A 19,557-nucleotide genomic window follows, 5' to 3' on the forward strand; every position below is an offset into this window, starting at 1 on the left:
AGTCCTTTCTCAGACGTCACTTTCTCAGTGAGGCCTCTTGGCCATCCTTGCAGCGCCTTGGCCCTCCCTGGACGCATGCCCCCCACCCCCCCGCCTCTGCCTGTAGCATCTTCCAACACACCAAGCCGAGCACGGACTCTGCCACTGGGCTGATCATCTGTCTCTCCCCGCCAGAGAGCCAGCTCTACAAGAAAAGGGATTTTGTGGGGTTTTTGCTCGCTTATGTATCCCCAAATGCTTAGAATGATGCCTGGCACAGAGAAGGAGCTTAATAAACATTTGATGACGTTTTATCCTGAATGGATCAAACTTCTCTTCATTCCCCTTTGCAAACCCTGTGTTCTGGCCAAAATAAACTACTCAGCATCTGCCAGACTCACCTCCTGCTTTCCAGCCTCTGTACTTTATCTGATTCCTTTGCCTGGAATGCTTCCCATTCCCACACATGTTAGGGGAAGCTCAAATACAATTCCTCCCAAAAGCTTTCCCGGATTCACCCAAGTGGAAGGACCCCATCCCTCACATCACAGGTACTGACTGATGTCTAACTATCCACCTGATCTGTAACTCCTTAAGGCAGAATTCACACCTGCTACCGTCCTTGCCATACAAGGCAGGTGTTCAATAAATATAGACTGATTCAATCTAACATCGGTGCTACACTCTGGACATTGGTCCTGTTCCTACAAAAAACCTTCATATCATTTTAAGCAACGAACCAAAGAAAGGAGTCTACACAGAAGACACCAGCAGGGTTCAAAGGCAAAGGCTGGGCGTGGCACAAATGCTCTTCTTTAGAGTTAGGGATTCATGCAACTTCAAGTGACAAGAATGCTGAGGGAACAGAAATAATCTGTTTAAGGAAAAAAAATGGCGAAGTTTCTGAAGCTTATCCTAAGCCATTCTGGGTGGGGGCGGGGGGCATGTAGGGGCTTCAGGGTTGTATAACCTGTGTCTGTGACCCGTTCCCAGAGTCCACACCGTTCAGCTGAGCATAGTCGAGATGCCCACGTGGACTTGGTGGCAGAGGTCAGTGTCCCTTGTTTGGCACATTAGGCCTTTCCAGAGAGAACTGACCCCTTCCCAAGACTGAGTTGTCCCTTCCGGGAACACGGTACAGCCATCTGTTTATTTGGGCTGCATTTAACGTCAACAGTGTGATCAGTTTTCTCAGTAGAGGTCTTGCATACCTTTTTTAGGTTTATTCTTAGGTGTAAGAGACATACATTTTAATTTAATTTAATTCTTAATGAACAGATTTTATTATTTAGAGTAGTTTTATTTTTTCCAATTTTTTTAAATGAAGTATAGTTGATTTATAATATGTTAATTTCTGCTGCACAGCAAAGTGATTCAGTTATACGTATATAGAGAGTCTTTTTTTTTAATATTCTTTTCCATTATGGTTTATCATAAGATATTGAATATAGTTCTCTGTGCTGTGCAGTAGGACCTTGCTGTTTATGCATCCTATACATAAAAGCTTACATCTGCTGACCCCAACCTCCCACTCCATCCTTCCCTCTACCCCCTGCCCCTTGGCAACCACCAGTCTGTACTATTTAGAGTAGTTATAGGTTTACACAAAAACTGAGCAGAAAGTGCAAAGAGCTCCCATGTACCTTCACAGTTTTCCTATTAGTAACATCTTGGTACAATCATTACCACTGATGAGCCAATATCAATATATTATTAACTAAAATCCATAGTTTACATCAGGGTTCACTCTTGGTATTGTACTTTCTATAGATTTGGACAAATGTATAAGGATATGTACCTCTATTACAGTATCATACAGAATGACTTCACTGCCCTAAAAGTCCTCTGTGCTCTGTTTAATCATCCTTTCCTCCCCCCAACCCCCAGCAACCACTGATCTTTTTACTGTCGCCATAGTTTTGCCTTTTCCAGAATGTCACAGAGTTGAAATCATATAGTCTGTAGCCTTTTCAGTTTGCGTCCTTCAGGTTTATGATACTTTTGGCAATAACATCAGTGATATCACTTGCCAAAATGTTTTTCAAAGAGGCGGTACCACTTTACATTCCCATTATCAGTATTGGTGAGTTCCTGCTACACTACATCCTCGGCCTTGACGCTTGGTCAGTCTTCTTAATTTAGCCATTCTGGCTGGTGTTTAATATCTCTCTACTACTAACAGCAATATCTGCTACTAATAATTTGCATTTTCCTAATGACTAATGATGCTAATCATCTTTTCATGTGCTTACTCGCCATCCAACACCTTTTGTTGAAGTGTTTGTTCAAATCATTTGCCCACTTTTGCTTTCATTCTTAATTGGGTTGTTGTCTTCTTATTGAATTGTGAGAGTTCTTTATATATTCCTGATAATAGTCCTTTGTCAGATATATGCTTTACAAATATTTTCTCCAAGTCTGTGGCTTGCCTTTTGTTTTCTTAAATGCTTTTTGATGAGCAAAGGTTTATAATTTCGATGAAGTCTAATTTATTAAATTTTTCTTTTGTAGTTCATGTTTTTTGACTCATATAGGACATCTTTGCCAAATCCCAAATCACTAAGACTTATTCTATGTTGCTTCTAGAAGTTTTATAGTTTTAACTCTTACAGTTAGGTCTATGACCCATTTCAAGTTCTTCTTCTTATTTTTTAATATGATGTGAGATGAGGGCTGAGGTTTGTTCTTTTGCATATGGCTATCCAATTGTTCCAGCACTATTTGTTGAAAAATTATCTTTTCCCACTGAAACGACTTCTCACTCTGTTCAAAATCAGTTGACCATATAGTTGGGTCTATTTCTCAACTTGCTACTCTGTGCCATTCATCTATTTATCTGTTTTCATATCAACATTATATTGTCAATTACTGTGGCTCTATAATAATTCTTGAAATCCGGTAGTTCAAGTCCTCCATCTGTGTTCTTCTTTTTCAAAGTTGTTTTAGCCACTCTAGGTCCATTGCATTTCCACATAATTTTAGAATCAGTTTGTCAGATTCTACAAATAGGCATGCTAAGATTCAATTTTGATCACTGAAATCTGTAGATCATTTTGGGAAGAACTGCTATCTTAACAATACTGAGCATGCTGTAACTTGTCATTTATTTAGGTCTTTCAAAATTTCTCTCAGCCATGTTTGGTAGATTTCACTGTCCAGGTCTCGTGCATTTTATCCAGAAGCATTTCATATTTGTTGATGCTTGATTACTTTTTAAATGTTAAACTGATCTTTTATTCCTGGAATAAACTCGACTTTCAGCACATTGAAAATGTCTTTCCACTGTCTTCTGGCTTCCATCGTTTTGGTTGAGAATTTCTCTCTGACTGGCTGCTCCTTTGAAAGTAATGTTTGGTTTTGTTTTTTGTTTTTAACCTCTAGCTTCTTTTAAGATTATCGCTTTGTCTTTGTTTTTTCAGCAGTTTTACTATAGGGTGTGTAGGTATGGATTTTTTTTGGTTTTTAACTCTGCTTGTAGTTCTATAGGAGTCTTAAATCTGTAACTTAATGTCTTTCATCAGTATCGGAAAAACTTCAGCCACTATCTTTTCAAATATTGTTTCTGTCCCATTTCTCTTTCTTGTCCTCCTAGGATTTCAATTATATGTATGGTAGAATTCATCATTATATTCTCTATATTTGTAGTTCATCCTTTTGTCTCTTTGTGCTTCACTTTAGATATTATTTCTGATGTGTTTTATTACTCACCAATTCTCACATCAGTTGTGATGTTGTATCTACTCTGCTATTATATCTTTCTACAGAGGACATAATTTCAGGGGTTTTTTTTTTTTTTTTTTCAGTTTTATGATTCCTACTTTTTTTCAAATCAATGTCCTTTCTAAAAATACAATTTCTAGGGCTTCCCTGGTGGCGCAGTGGTTGGGAGTCCGCCTGCCGATGCAGGGGACGCGGGTTCGTGCCCCTATCCCGGAGGATCCCGCATGCCGCGCAGCGGCTGGGCCCACGAGCCGTGGCCGTGGGGCCTGTGTGTCCGGAGCCTGTGCTCCGCAACGGGAGAGGCCACGGCAGTGAGAGGCCCGCGTACAGCAAAAAAAAAAAAAAAATACAATTTCTAGCATTCTACCAAAATTCCCAATCTTACCTTTCATCTTCCTGAATATAATAAGCAAGTTTATTTTAAAGTTTATGTCTTTTAAGTCTAATATTTAGAGTCATGTAGGTCTATTTCTATCATTTATTATTTTTGCTGGTTCATGACTTGTCTCATACGCTTGGTTTTGTTTGTGCCATTACTGTAAAAAACAGGCTTGGTTTGCATGGTAATGCAAGACCATAAAAAACATCATGCAAGCAGAAATTATGCAAAGTGACTTTACTAATCAACGGTAAAAATAACAAGTGCACCATGACCTTTAAAGTTATTGTCAAAACATTAAAATATCTCTTATTATCAGTTGTAAATGCAGAGGGAAATATAAGATACAGTAAAACTAATATTTATTTAGTAGATTGTAATGTAAGACGTTAGCATCACTACAAATTAAAATCACTGAGAATTAAAATGTTTTATTTTGTTGTAAAAAACTTACCAAGAGTAGTTTGGACCATGTCTGCTGCCTTCTTACTGTATAACTTGCAGTTTGGAGCAAACTTCTCTTCTATGCCTCACCAAATTGTCAAACTCCTTTCTAAGTTTGGGTGGGCCTCCAAAATTTTATGCTTTGCACTTTCAATGTCATGAAATGTCTTACAGAGTACTTTAATGTGATTTTTGTTGGGGCTGGGCTCACTTCCTGTGTGACATCTCCAATCATATTCCTCAAGTATTTTTTTTAATATCTTTTATTTTATTCTATTCTATTCTATTTATTTATTTGTTTGCACCGGGTCTTAGTTGCAGCCGGCAGGCTCCTTAGTTGAGGCACGTGGCCTCTTTAGTTGCGGCACGTGGGCTCCTTAGTTGTGGCTCACTGGCTCCTTAGTCGCGGCATGCAAACTCTTAGTTGTGGCATGCTTGTGGGATCCAGTTCCCCGACCAGGCATGGAACCCAGGCCCCCTGCATTGAGAGTGTGGAGTCTTACCCACTGGGCCACCAGGGCAATCCCTCAAGTAAGTCGATAAGTCACTTTTACTACATTCCTCTGGCTGCCCTTCTGGAGTCTCTTGAACTGGCAGCAGTGCCCACGTTCCCACAGTCACTATTTCTTCTAGAACTCCATTGGTGTTCGACTCTAGTTTTACTTCCAGCATTATCATTTTCCACTTATTTGCTGCACTTTCATCTTTGTTGGCCAATTCCTCTCACTTATCCTTTTTTAATAAAGTGTCACGTGGGTTTTTCACTGGGAGACAAGGAGGCAACACCAGGACACACTTTGCTGTCTGTGGGTGAACTGACTGACAGATGCGCAAGGACCAATCACAGAAGGACTCTGAAAGGAGTGACAGGATTGGTCACTGATCCTATGCACATCAGTTATCTATGTACTGATTTGTGGACTGGGGAGTTGGTAGCTGAGACTGTGTTTTCACAGCTACTCAGTGCTTAATCCCTGATAACTGAAATAGGAGCCCTGGTGTAGGGCGACTGGTGTTATTTAATTAACTGTGGTAATGGAATTTGTGCATAATGGAAATATGCAAAGTGAGGACTGCCTGTATTTGAAAAACTGTTGATAGAAACAGCAGCCGAGGATGATGCCTTGTTCTCCAGAGAGGATATTCGTTTGCTTCTGCCAGGCATTAGAGGTCCTAGTAGTCTGGAAGCACCTTAATCCAACCTCAAGGACTGAGATTACTTAGAACAGGCCTTTAGTCCTGGAGCAACGGATTGACTTCCAGGTCACCTGTGTTCCTAGGGGGCAGCTTTTTTGGGCCCCAACCCAGAGTTTGGGATGTTTACCAGGGTCTTCCCTTCTTGGAGCCTTTATAGCTCAACTTTTGACTCCTAGCCCCATGGAAGTATGTAGGTTCTTAAGTGCTTCTTCCATAAATTAGCCAACAGTCCAGGGACAAAATGACCCCAAATATCAAGTTTCCACCTTCTCCAGATCTCAGCCTGGCAACTGCTCACCACCTCATGAGCTTGCCAATGCCTTGGCATATGTTTAAAGATTCTGTCCACCTTTTCTGAGTTGACTTCCAAACCGCTAAGCCATCATTATCAATGGAGCCTCCAGCTTAACATTTTAAAACCACTGAATACTTATCAGCTCCACAGTTTGAAACGGCTATTTTTCTCTTTATTTTTCACTTCCAGAGTTACAAAGAAGTATTTCTGTACTCTTCAATAAAATCCATAGACTGGAATATAGAAAAATGATTATAGTTCCTTAAGGTTTTCCTCATATTCAGGCAGTATTACTCAAATAATAATAACTTTCTAATAATATGCTAATACAATTGTAGAACAGAAAAACTGCTATCTTTTCAACAAGCAGAAGGGCATAGATCATTAAGCAGAGCAGAAAGCTTTGTTCACTCAACAGATATTTTTAGGTGCCTCCTGTGATAGCCAGTTTGGTTACAGCAGTAAAGAAAACAGACAAAAACAGACAAATTCCCCTGCCCTCATGGGGCTGCTATTCTAGGGGAAACAGATGAGAAACAGATGAGTAAAGCTTATACTGCGTGAGATGGAGATAGGGTCGGGGAAAGGCTGCCATTATAACTAAGGGGAAGGCCTCCCTACGTGGGGAAAGAGCACACTTACAGTTCCCTTCCCTCCTGTAGCAGGGACACGGAGCTGGGAGAGTCCCATGGGGCCCCACCACCTCCTGCCTCTCTAGCCCCTCCAGTCACTTGTGTTTTCCCCTTGGCACCAGCCAGATGGAGGGAAAGAAAGGGGCTACCAGGCTCTGCACTCACGGTGCTGTGATTCATACATGTCTGTCCCCTAAGCCTTCCACCGTCCTGTGTGAGGTCCACAGGACCGGCCCTACCTAAGCTGCCTAACGCACCAGGCACCTCTGATCATGACTCCTTATCTTTGATGCTATAGACTCGTCCCTAACTGACAGAGCTAGGCTCTGAACGGGTCACCCACCTTCGAATATGAACAGAACATGTTTAGTGGGGTCTCAAGTCTCCAAAACTCCTTGAACGGGTGTCAGTTGCCTGTAGACTGTGAGTTCCATGAGGGCGTGACCATGGAATGGTGCCAGTTAATGGCCCCAAAGATGTCCATGCTCCAATCCTGGAGCCTATGTCTATGTCACCATGCATGGCAGAAGGGGCTCTGCAGATATGACCGAGGGCACCATCATGGGTTCACTTGTGTCCCCCAAAAAGGTATGTCCACATCCTAACCTCCAGTACTTCAGAACGTGACCTTACTGGAAATAGGGCTCTTTGCGAATATAGTTATGATGAGGTTATACCGGAGTGGAGTGGATCCTTAATCCAATATGACTGGTGTCCTTATAAAAAGTGGAAATTTGGAGCTTCCCTGGTGGTGCAGTGGTTGAGAGTCCGCCTGCCGATGCAGGGGACGTGGGTTCGTGCCCCGGTCCGGGAAGATCCCACATGCCGCAGAGCGGCTGGGCCCGTGAGCCATGGCTGCTGAGCCTACGCGTCCGGAGCCTGTGCTCCACAACGGGAGAGGCCACAACAGTGAGAGGCTCGCGTACCGCAAAAACAACAACAACAACAAAGAAAGTGGAAATTTGGACACACACACACACAGTGAGAATGCCATGTGATGACAGGTGGAGATTGGAGTGATACTTCCACAAGCCAAAGAATGCAAAGGGTTGATGGGCACCACCAGAACTAAAGAGGAGGCAAGGAAGGAGTCTACCCAGAGTCTCAGAGAGAGGGCGGCCCTGCCGACACCTTGAGTTCAGACTTCTGGCCCCTAGGACTGCACAAGAATAAATTTCTGTTCTTTAAAGCCACCCAGATCGTGCTCTGTGACAGCAGCCACAGGGGACTGACACAGGTGCAGGCCTGAGAGGGGAGAGTGTTCTGGACTATCCAGGTGGGCCCAATCGAATCGCTTGACCCCTTAAAAGCAGAGAATTTTCTCCGGCGGAAAGGAGGCAGCAGGGGCGGTCCTGGAGATTCAGAGCATGAGAAGGACTTGAGCCACGTTGCAGGTTTTGACGACCAAGGGGCCACACGCCAAAAAACGTGGGCACCTCTGGTTGATGACCAGCAAGAAAATGGGCCATAGATGTTTTTCAAAATGCACAGAATTGTCCATCCAAAAAGGATGGATTTTACTGCATGTACATTATACCTCAGTAAACTTGACTTTTAGAAGACCTCAAACCCATCTCCACTGCCTGGTTTTTAGGGAGCCTGATACAAAGAGGCGAGTCTGCTGTTAAAAGGTGACCCAGCGCATCGTCACATCCATGGAGCAGGGCAGCCAGAGGGATTTCTCTGGCACCTCCAAAAGCCAGCCCTGCTCCCACCTGACGTACCTGGGCTCTTAACCTCCTGGGCAGGATAGAGCTGCCTCTCTCCCCACCTTCCCAGCCACAAAGCAAGAAGCCAGAAGCCCTGGAGGCACAGACTTCACCCGTCTATTATCCTAGGAAAGGGGCTTGCGTGTGTCTAAGGACTAATTCGCCTCATTCATGACTATGAAACCAAACGATGACAAGCTAATGGCACACTCGATCCCTCGTGTTCCTGCTCCTTTCAGGAAGCGATTATCACGCTTCTGTGATGAAGACAGAATCACTGCTCAGAGGGCTTATCTGCTTTTCATGCCGGAACTATCAGCGACAAAGAGAAGGCAGACACCGCAACTAAATGTGTGGTGTTCTCTGAAAATAGGTCATTAGATGAGAGTTAATATGCATCTAAGATTTAAATCCTGCTGACCTAAGTGGTTCAAAAGGATTTCACTTGACACGTAATGATACGTGAAATAAGAAGATAATCAACGGGAGAACTAAGGTGGGTTCTACAATTGCTTGGATCATTTTTATTCACTCTTTTCCTTTCTCCCAACTTAGTTCCTTTAGCTGAAAGGAAATTTTAAGGACAAACATTTCTTGAGCCGCACGTGCAGATCACTGTTAGAACACCACTGCTCCCCTGGCCGCCAAGAGGCTCAGGGAAGGGCAGCCTCACCTCTCAGGCCTTCTAGGCTGGTTCTCACCACGCGGCACCATGTTGCTTGGGTACCTGCCTCTCCTCTGAACCTAGGAGTCCTGCTTGTCATGTAATGCAGTGCTTCCTGATGGCAGGGAATGGTGCCTGCTGTTTTCCACTGCTGTCCCCAGCTCTTGGAACACTGCCTGGCACATAGCAGGAGCTCAGGAAAGGTGTGTTGAATAAATGAATGAGCTCTGGAATGAATGACTAAAGTGCTCAATAAATAGTTGCTGAGGTGAAGGCAGAATATGTCCAGTCAGAGAGATTCAAATGCTACAGGGTGGACTTCCCTGGTGGTGCAGTGGTTAAGAATCTACCTGCCAGTGCAGGGGACACGGGTTCGAGCCCTGGTCTGGGAAGATCCCACATGCTGTGGAGCTGCTAAGCCCGTGCACCACAACTACTGAGCCTGCGCTTTAGAGCCCACGTGCCACAACTACTGAAGCCTGCACGCCTAGAGCTCATGCTCCACAACAAGAGAAGCTGCCGCAGTGAGTAACCCCCGTTCACCACAACTAGAGAAAGCCCGCGCAGCAATGAAGACACAACACAGCCAAAAATAAATAAATAAATAAACTTATTTTTTTTTAAAAATGCTACAGGGTGTCTGAGTGACAAAACTCCTGCCTCTCATTCAGGGGGGAATCAAGGAAGGCTTCATGAATGAGGTGGCATTTGATTAAGCCTGGAAGGAATCTCAAACGTAGTGTAGCCTGACCGGAGCTGCATGTTCACCCAGCCGGTCCTGCAGCACCTGCTGGCAGTACATCCTGGGCGGTGGAGAGCGGGGCAGCCGTGGTTTCCTGCCCCCTGGGGTCTGTGACTCATTGGGGAGAGCGACTTTCACCAAGGAGCCATGCAGATGAACATGTAATGGGCAAGCTTACAGGAAAAGTACCAGGCGTTGCATCTGAGAGACCTGACCGGGCAGGCAGTTCTGGAAGGTTTCCCTAAGAAAGTTTTCAGCTGAGATCTCCAGGGTAGGGGGTAGAGGTAAGGGGGTGAGGTGGGGATGAGGGGCAGGGTGAGGGAATGTCCCAGGCACAAACGAGGATCTGGCCATGGAGGAAGAACATCGGCCCCTGAGAGTCAGGGCCCTGCCCTCCCAGTCACCATGGGAGCTGAAAAATGAGGAAGGATGAGTCCATGTTATGGCTGGACAGTAAACAACAAGCAAGGAAACAATGAAAGCGTTAACAGCAAGGTCCTACTGTATAGCACAGGGAGCTACGTTCAGTATCCTGGGATAAACCATAATGGAGAAGAACAGGGAAAATAATATATATATAAAACAATCACTTTGCTGTACAGCAGAAATTGACACAACATTGTAAATCAATTGTACTTGAATAAACTAAAAAAAAAGTTTTTTAAAGCGGCCTTGGGAATTCCCTGGCGGTCCAGTGGTTAGGACTCCACATTTTCACTGCCAAGGGCCCGGGTTGGATCCCTGGTTGGGGAACTAAGATCCCACAAGCTGTGCGGCATGGCCAAAAAAAATAAAAAATGAAAAAGTAAAAAGCCTTCTCACTCTGCACCAGGCAACAGTCTCCCACGCACAGCATTAGTACTTGCCCCATTTGTAGACAAGGAAACTGAGATGCGCGTGGATGAGTGGTCCGTCTGTGGCCGAGAGCTGCTAAGTGGGTCAGGACCCTGCACCTGTCCTGCCCTCACTGCCCTCCTGGAGGCCACTTACCGGACGGGGAGGAAGACCAGGGTCAGGGAGGGAAAACTCGGGGGGGCTCAGAACCGGACAGTCTGAGTGTGAGTCTCCGGGAGGGTCGGGTGATGTCAGGAAGGCTGGTGGACGTGGGGCCCAAGGTCATGACAGCAATCACAAAGTACAACTTTGGTGAACTTCCATTGCCCTGGTTCAATGTAACTTCACATCTACAAATACGAAGACGGCAGCTGGATGGAGGTGTTAATACCTTTTGTTGGAATTTCATCTTTTCATCTCTTAAAAGTCATTCCTTTTCTAAATTTTATTTACGAGCTCTTGTCTTTCAGAGGTCTCATTCTCAAAGAGACCGTACCAGATCTGATATCAGAATTGGGCATGAATCTTTCTGAAACACTTTCTAGAAAATGATTTATCTGACGAAGAAAGCCTGCATTTGAATTCATTCGTTCCAGAGTTACTGAGCCCGTCCAAGGTTTTGTGTCCTTCCATCAGTCTGTGAATCAGCCATGGATTTATCTGCTTTCCTGGCTATTGTTTTTCCTTCTAGAATCTTCTTTCTCTTAAGGCTTGTGCCCCTCTTAGTATTAAAGATTATTGGCCGCCCTTGAATGTGGTTAGATACTCACTCTCACTTAGACTTCTGACCTAGACACTAAAAGCTAACTCTGTTAGACTCATCTAAGTGGAGACAAGGCAGCAGGAAAACAGTCGATAATTTTTGGTTTCCAGAGTGAAAGACCCTATTTTCTCTTCTTATAATGATAACCTGCTAGATACTCTTCTTTTAAAATTTATTTTATTGAAGTACTGATTGACAACATTGTGTCCTGCTAGGTTCCGATATTCACACACGAAGCTGGGACTTGGAAAGAATTACTCCGCTCTTCACTGAACGCTTCCCACCTTTAACCCTTCCTCCCGTTGCCAGTCGCTGTCGCCCTCGGCCAGGATGGGAACCCTCCCCTTTCTTTTTTTTTTTTTTTAAACATCTTTATTGGAGTATAATTGCTTTACAGTGGTGTGTTAGTTTCTGCTTTATAACAAAGTGAATCAGTTATACATATACATATGTTCCCATATCTCTTCCCTCTTGCGTCTCCCTTCCACCCTCCCTATCCCACCCCTCTAGGTGGTCACAAAGCACCGAGCTGATCTCCCTGTGCTGTGCGGCTGCTTCCCACTAGCTATCTATTTACGTTTGGTAGTGTATATATGTCCATGCCACTCTCTCACTTTGTCACAGCTTACCCTTCCCCCTCCCCATATCCTCAAGTCCATTCTCTAATAGGTCTGTGTCAGAATCCAACAGCACATTAAAAGGATCATACACCATGATCAAGTGGGGTTTATTCCAGGAATGCAAGGATTCTTCAATATACGCAAATCAATCAACGTGATACACCATATTAACAAATTGAAGGAGAAAAACCATATGGTCATCTCAATAGATGCAGAGAAAGCTTTCGACAAAATTCAACACCCATTTATGATAGAAACCCTGCAGAAAGTATGCATAGAGGGAACTTTCCTCAATATAATAAAGGCCATATATGACAAACCCACAGCCAACATCGTCCTCAATGGTGAAAAACTGAAACCATTTCCACTAAGATCAGGAACAAGACAAGGTTTCCCACTCTCACCACTCTTATTCAACGTAGTTTTGTAAGTTTTAGCCACAGCAATCAGAGAAGAAAAGGAAATAAAAGGAATCCAAATCGGAAAAGAAGAAGTAAAGCTGTCACTGTTTGCAGATGACATGATACTATACATAGAGAATCCTAAAGATGCTACCAGAAAACTACTAGAGCTAATCAATGAATTTGGTAACGTAGCAGGATACAAAATTAATGCACAGAAATCTCTGGCATTCCTATACACTAATGATAAAAAGTCTGAAAGTGAAATAAAGGGAACCCTCCCCTTTCAGTTCAACACACCAGTGCTGGATCGGGACTTCCTGCCCCTGTGCTGGCGGGCGGTTACAATCTTTGGTTTCCAGGCTGCTCGGGTGGAGGGTGGGTCGCACTACCACCACCACTAAAGATCCATCAATCTAGATTCATCCTCCCTCTCCCCCTCTCGAGTGCGGGCAAGCACCCTGATCTTTCCTCCCTCCCCAGGTCCAGAACCTTCTGTCTCTGGCTCAGACACCAACATTTCCACCCTCACAATCTTCCGTCATCTTGTCCCACACACCCTTTTAACCCTGTTTGTGCTGGTCTTTTCTCTCAAGCAACATCAGCCCTCACTGCATGTCAATATTCTCAAGCCTTTCTCTTCACGACTCTTTTCTTTCTCAAAGTCTTCTTTTCAGGATATCACTCCCCGTCCACCTCCCACCGTGAATATTTTTGCACAATTGAACTTTGTGGGGTTTTTTTTTTTTAACTACTCATCTATCTCAGGACCCCTCACTGAATGTAATGGATGAGGTTTATTTTTATGATTTGAGAACTACAGCAATGGAATGACTTCCTTTCTGGAAAGGGCTCTCAACAAGTGAGCTTTCCTAGGAAAGGCAAGAAGGAAGGTCATTTTCTGAACCTCCATGCGCTCTGGACCGCTTGCTGTGAACCATTGGGAGGGCTCTGCAGAGATGGGGCAGGAGTCCCCTTGCCTAGAGCTGGTGACAGATTCTGCAGCGGGTTTCAAAGTGGGCAAAAAAGGTGATTGTAATACTCAAGCAAAATACTCCCTCCACGAACCCTAAAATCCAAGGATGTCGTAAACACATCAAATACTACCCTTTTGTTTGTGTTATAAATAACTTCCACACACCAAGAGATGCTTCTATTGAAAGCAAATTTCAAATTTCTCGGAACAATTTTCCTTTTACACATCAGTCCTGTTAATCCCATCCCCAACACACAATTAGAAAACCAGAAATAAAGTGAGTGGACAGTGAATAAATAAGACACTAACCCACTTATCAAGCTGTCCCACAAAATGAGCCAAAATGAGACTACTGCCTAGAATTTATCAAATTTATTCATAATCCTAGACAGAGGGGAAAATACTCTTCATGCTGGCAGCCTAATAGATGTCAACTTGTGCAAGAAGGAACACTGCCTGAAAATGCTTCTAAAAATTCTGCTGGTAAAAAAAAAAAAAAATCCCATTTAACAGCTAGGTAATAGAAGAAAACTTGATTTCAGATCAAGATTTGATTGTCACTTGATTCTGCAATCCTGTGTTTTACAAGCCTTATTGCTTCATCGTAAATATGCACTTAAATACACATGTCAGGCTAACAATTTCTTAGACTGTTTCAGAAAGGGAGGGAGGCAGCCACATGTCAGCTTCTAAATAACTGCATCTCTTTTACTAGAACTTGGCAATTTGTCACCCCAGTGTGGTTATCACATAACCACAGACTTATTCAGTTACAAATGGCTGCAGGGAGCTTGGTGCCTCAGTCACTCTTAAAAGTGGTCGGGGTTGGGGGGGAAGGAACTACAGTATACTGTTTTTTTTTTGTTTTTTGTTTTTAAATACATGTTTGTTGAAGTATAATTGCTTTATAACATTTATTAGTTTCTGCTTTACAACAAAGTGAATCAGCTATATGTATACATATATCCCCATATCCCCCCCTCTTGTGGCTCCCTCCCACCCTCCCTATCCCACCCCTCTGGGGGACATAAAGCACCGAGCTGATCTCCCTGTGCTATGCCACAGCTTACCACTCGCTCTTTTACATTTGGTAGTGTATATATGTCAGTGCTACTCTCTCACTACGTCCCTGTCTCACCTTCCCCCCTGTGTCCTTAAGTCCGTTCTCTACATCTGTGTCTTTATTCCAGCCCTGTCACTAGGTTCGTCAGTACCATTTTTCTAGATTCCATATATATGTGTTAGCGTACGGTATTTGTTTTTCTGTTTCTGACTTACTTCACTCTGTATGACAGACTCTAGGTCCAACCACCTCACTACAAATAACTCAATTTTGTTCCTTTTTATGGCTGAGTAATACTCAGTTATATATATATGTGCCACATCTTCTTTTTTTTACATCTTTATTGGAGTATAATTGCTTTACAGTGTTGTGTTAGTTTCTGCTTTATAACAAAGTGAATCAGTTATACATATAGATATGTTCCCATATCTCTTCCCTCTTGCGTCTCCCTCCGTCCCACCCTACAGTATACTGTTTACTTAACTGTATTATCATTTCCAATCTTTCATGTGAAGCTTCATAAGCTTTGAGACAATTCATTCTACCTTTGCTTTCCTAACTCTTACTATTCAGGTGATCCTTTTTCAAAGGTGTATTTGTGACCTCCGAGGTAAAAGTGTAAAAGCAAGCGGATCAGAACAGAAACAGCCACTCCTCTTTCTTTGCAAACCTCTTTAAATAGAGCAAAATAAAAGCAGTCAGATGGGAACTATATGCAATATCCTGTGATAAACCATGATGGAAAATAACATGAAAAAGAATATATACGCATATAACTGAGTCACTTTTCTGTACAGCAGAAATTAACACAACATTGTAAATCAACTAGACTTCAATAACATTTTTTAAAAATTAAAAAAAATTAAAAGCAGTCAGATGAGTGCTGCGTCTGGAACACAGAAGACTTAAACCTCTCCAATGTTTTCACTAACTTCTCCTGTGCCTATCTTATCTCCACAACTGGAGGGCCAGCAGGACCCTTGCCCCGTTAAATAGAAACACTTCCCAACTCCCAAATATTTAAACACACCTCTTTCCTTCTGAGTCAGTTGTTTGGAATTAGAATCCATGATCTTGCAGAAAGAAAGAGCATTTTATTTAATTAGATGCTCAGGCCATCTCATAAAAAGTCTATTTTAGGGCCTCCCTGGTGGCGCAGTGGTTGAGAGTCCGCCTGCCGATGCAGGGGACGCGGGTTCGTGCCCCGGTCTGGGAGGATCCCGCATGCCGCGGAGCGGCTGGGCCCGTGAGCCATGGCCGCTGGGCCTGCGCGTCCGGAGCCTGTGCTCCGCAACGGGAGAGGCCACAGCAGTGAGAGGCCCACATACCGCAAAAAGAAAAAAAAAAAAAAAAAAAAAAAAAGTCTATTTTATGTTTAACATACCCCAAATCTAGTGATAATTATAAATAGAATAATTTGAACTGCAGCTGCCACCTTTATAACACCTATGCCATGGGACCACATGTGGGAGTCCAGCATGGCGTACAGGAACACACCGGTCTAGTGCTGATGGAAGGATGGGCTCTCGCCATCCAAGGTTTGAGGGAAACTGCAAAATGCCAAGCGGAAACCCTCTTGCGGTGGGTAGGCCCCCTGCTGTACTTCTAAGTCCCCCCCAGCCAGCTCCCACCCATATCTGAGTACTGTAAAAAGAAAAAAAATCGATAAATTCTTGTTGAATTAAATTCTGTTCATCTCTTATTTGTTCAATGAACATTCAGAGTCCTCCCTCAGCATCCTCAGGGGACTGGTTCTAGGATCCCCTGGGGACACCAAAATTTGTAGAGGCTCAAGTCCTTTATATAAAAAGGTGTAGTGTTTGCACATAACCTATGCACAACCTTTGTGTACTTTAAATCATCTCTAGATTACTTATAATAACTAATACAACATACATGCAATGTAAATAGTTGTGAATACAATGTAAATGCTATGTAAATACTTATGGCACGTGGTAAATTCAAGTTTTGTTTTCTGGAACTTTCTGGAATTTTTTTTCCCGAATATTTTCAATCCACGGTTGGTTGAACTGGTGGACACAGAACTTGCAGATGTGGAGGGCCTACTCAGTATATAGGACCAGCTGGGCAGAACTGATTAACACATACTCCGTTCTCATCAAGGTAGACTCAGCGGGGAAAGTGAGGTAGAGCAGCACCCAGGAGCAGCCCCGGTGGGGGAAGATTTCACCCAGCCTGCATCTCCGCAGACCCTCCAAGGATGAGGAACAGTTGTTTTCATGGTCTGGGGACACCGGAGTAAGGAAAAATGCAAACTATATCACCATCAAAACCTGAGGGCAGGGACTTCCCAGGTGGCGCAGTGGTTAAGAACCTGCCTGCCAATGCAGGGGACATGGGTTCGAGCCCTGGTCCGGGAAGATCCCACATGCCGCAGAGCAACTAAGCCCGTGCGCCACAACTACTGAGCCTGCGCTCTAGAGCCCGCGTGCCACAACTACTGAGCCCGAGTGCCTAGAGCCCGTGCTCCACAACAAGAGAAGCCACCACAATGAGAAGCCCACACACCGCAATGAAGAGTAGCCCTCGCTCACCGCAACTAGAGAAAGCCCGTGCGCAGCAACAAAGACCCAATGCAGCCATAAATAAACAAACAAACAAACAAACAAACAAACAAACCTGAGGGCATATCCATGTGCAGAGAAAACAAAAACCATTCAGGACAGTTTTGTTCTTACTGGTGTAGGACTCTCGATTACCTACTCAAAAATGAAAAGAAGAAGTATATATTCGGGGTGGGGGATATGCTTCTTTCCAAAAGCCTTTGAAAAATCATCGAACGGTCAGAGCAAAAGGAACACAGTTACCAGATCCGGCTCAGGGAGAGGCAGGCAGTACAAGGTGTGCTTCTTTAAGACACTGCCTGGGCTAAGTATGCCTTTTTACTTGTTACAAAGAATCTTCACATAAGCCACCACTTTTTTTTTTTTTTTTTTTGGCTGTGTTGGGTCTTCATTTCTGTGCTAGGGCTTTCTCTAGTTGCGGCAAGTGGGGGACACTCTTCATCGTGGTGCGCGGGCCTCTCACTATCGCGGCCTCTCTTGTTGCAGAGCACAGGCTCCAGATGCGCAGGCTCAGTAGTTGTGGCTCACGGGCCTAGTTGCTCCGCGGCATGTGGGATCTTCCCAGACCAGGGCTCGAACCCATGTCCCCTGCATTGGCAGGCAGACTCTCAACCACTGTGCCACCAGGGAAGCCCAAGCCACCACTTTTGAGACTCCCAACCCTTCAAAGAGGTGCAAAGGAGAGGAACTCCGTTTTGTGATGACAAAACAGCATTTAAAGAGGTGAACAGAGATCCCCAGGCCCGACAGGCCACCTCGTAGGGATGAGAATCAAACCTGGGGATGACCTAACACCTCTTCCACTATGTCGAGCTGCATCCCTGATGCAAACCAAAATTCTCAAGTACTTTTTCTGGTACTATATGCCGACCTCAGAACAAATGCAGCTCAACTACCAAAATAACTAATAATGGGCCTGACTTAGTAAGGAGTAATCGCTTCACCTTTTTTTTTTTTTTGCGGCACGCGGGCTTCTCACTGTTATGGCCTCTCCCGTTGTGGAGCACAGGCTCCGGACGCGCAGGCTCAGTGGCCATGGCTCACGGGCCCAGCCGCTCCGCGGCATGTGGGATCTCCCCGGACCGGGGCACGAACTCGTGTCCCCTGCATCGGCAGGCGGACTCTCAACCACTGCGCCACCAGGGAAGCCCCCGCTATACCTTTTGAAATGCAAAAACCCTTCCACAATATTGCTACAACAAGATCCTAATTAAATACTCTAGAAGCAAAGAATGAACACACCTCCAAACAACAAGCAAACCAGACTAGGTGATGCCTGTTACCCACAGTACATATCACTGCATGCAAGTGACAGAAATACTTGGAAGAAGAAACAAGTTCTTTTAAATCAGGTCCACTGGGACATCTAGGGCTTTTCCTGTTTGGTTCTTACCTTAAACCTATCTTCACACCAAGCTGGAAATTAAAATCCTTTGCCTAATTTTCCCTAACCACATGGCCTTAGACATGAGCTAGCTGGTTCTATGTAACTACGAAGGCAGAAATAACAGACACAGCAAATGTCTATCCTGCAAACAGAAACTATGGCTTTATTTGAAGTGTCTATGAAGCCTATACCAAGCCACCAAAACCAGAAATAAAAACAGAGGCCCTCAAATTCCCAAAAAGCCACATCCTCTAACTGCGATGCAACAAAATTAGTACAAACATTCACCCCAAACACTGGCCACTTGGAAGTTAAGACACTCATCCTATTTGCCATTAAGAATACATCCAGGGGTTTCCCTGGTGGCGCAGTGGTTAAGAATCCGCCTGCCAGTGCAGGGGACACGGGTTTGAGACCTGGTCCTGGAAGATCCCACATGCCGCGGAGCGACTAAGCCCATGCGCCACAACTACTGAGCCTGCGCTCTAGAGCCCGCGAGCCACAACTACTGAGCCTGCATGCCACAACTACTGAAGCCCGCGTGCCTAGAGCCCGTGCTCCCAACAAGAGAAGCCACTGCAATGAGAAGCCAGTGCACCGCAATGAAGAGTAGCCCCTGCTCACCGCAACTAGAGAAAAGTGCACGCGCGCGGCAACAAAGACCCAACGCAGCCATAAATAATTAATAAATAAAATAAATAAATTTTAAAAATAAATAAAAACTATTAAAAAAAGAATATATCCATTCACACACAGACTGAGAGAGGGAAGAGAGAAACGTGGCATGTTTAAAATCTGTTTACAGTAAGCAAAGAAACATTTTAATAAAAGTTTTTTAAAGAAGATTACTTAAAGAATCCTTATTATAAAAACACAGATGTCCATAGAACAACACACAAGGAAAAGACCACTGGTTACCAATCCCTAAACCACGAGGTGCTGCGGCAAAGTCTCCCTTTCTGCGCCCCAGTTTCATCCACTTTCAGCTCCCTTCTTATATTCTGGCGTTAAGAGTCAGCTTCATGAGCAGATCCCCAGTTGCCTTGCTCAATACTGAGCAGGTGAAAACTCAGTAAACATTCACAGACTAAAAGAATTTTAAAATATACATATGTTAAAGGATTGGCTTAATAATTATTGTATCTAAACACAATGAAATATGATATA

At 44.1% G+C, this 19,557-nt stretch overlaps 1 protein-coding gene across 7 annotated transcripts in view; it reads right to left on the minus strand.

The window, feature by feature from the left end:
- PPARA (peroxisome proliferator activated receptor alpha) overlaps window positions 1-19,557 on the minus strand; it is a 71,252-nt gene that overhangs the window by 49,270 nt on the left and 2,425 nt on the right. Inside the window, exon 1 of one of the 7 annotated variants that reach the window (XM_081249422.1) lies at window positions 17,059-17,501. The exons of the other annotated variants lie outside the window; for them this stretch is intronic. The gene's annotated coding sequence lies outside the window, so the exon portion shown is untranslated. Of the gene's footprint in view, window positions 1-17,058; window positions 17,502-19,557 lie in introns of those variants that run through there. 7 annotated transcript variants of the gene reach the window in all.

Source organism: Mesoplodon bidens (genome assembly GCF_964165515.1).
Source record: "Mesoplodon bidens genome assembly, chromosome: 11".
NCBI lineage: Eukaryota > Metazoa > Chordata > Mammalia > Artiodactyla > Ziphiidae > Mesoplodon > Mesoplodon bidens.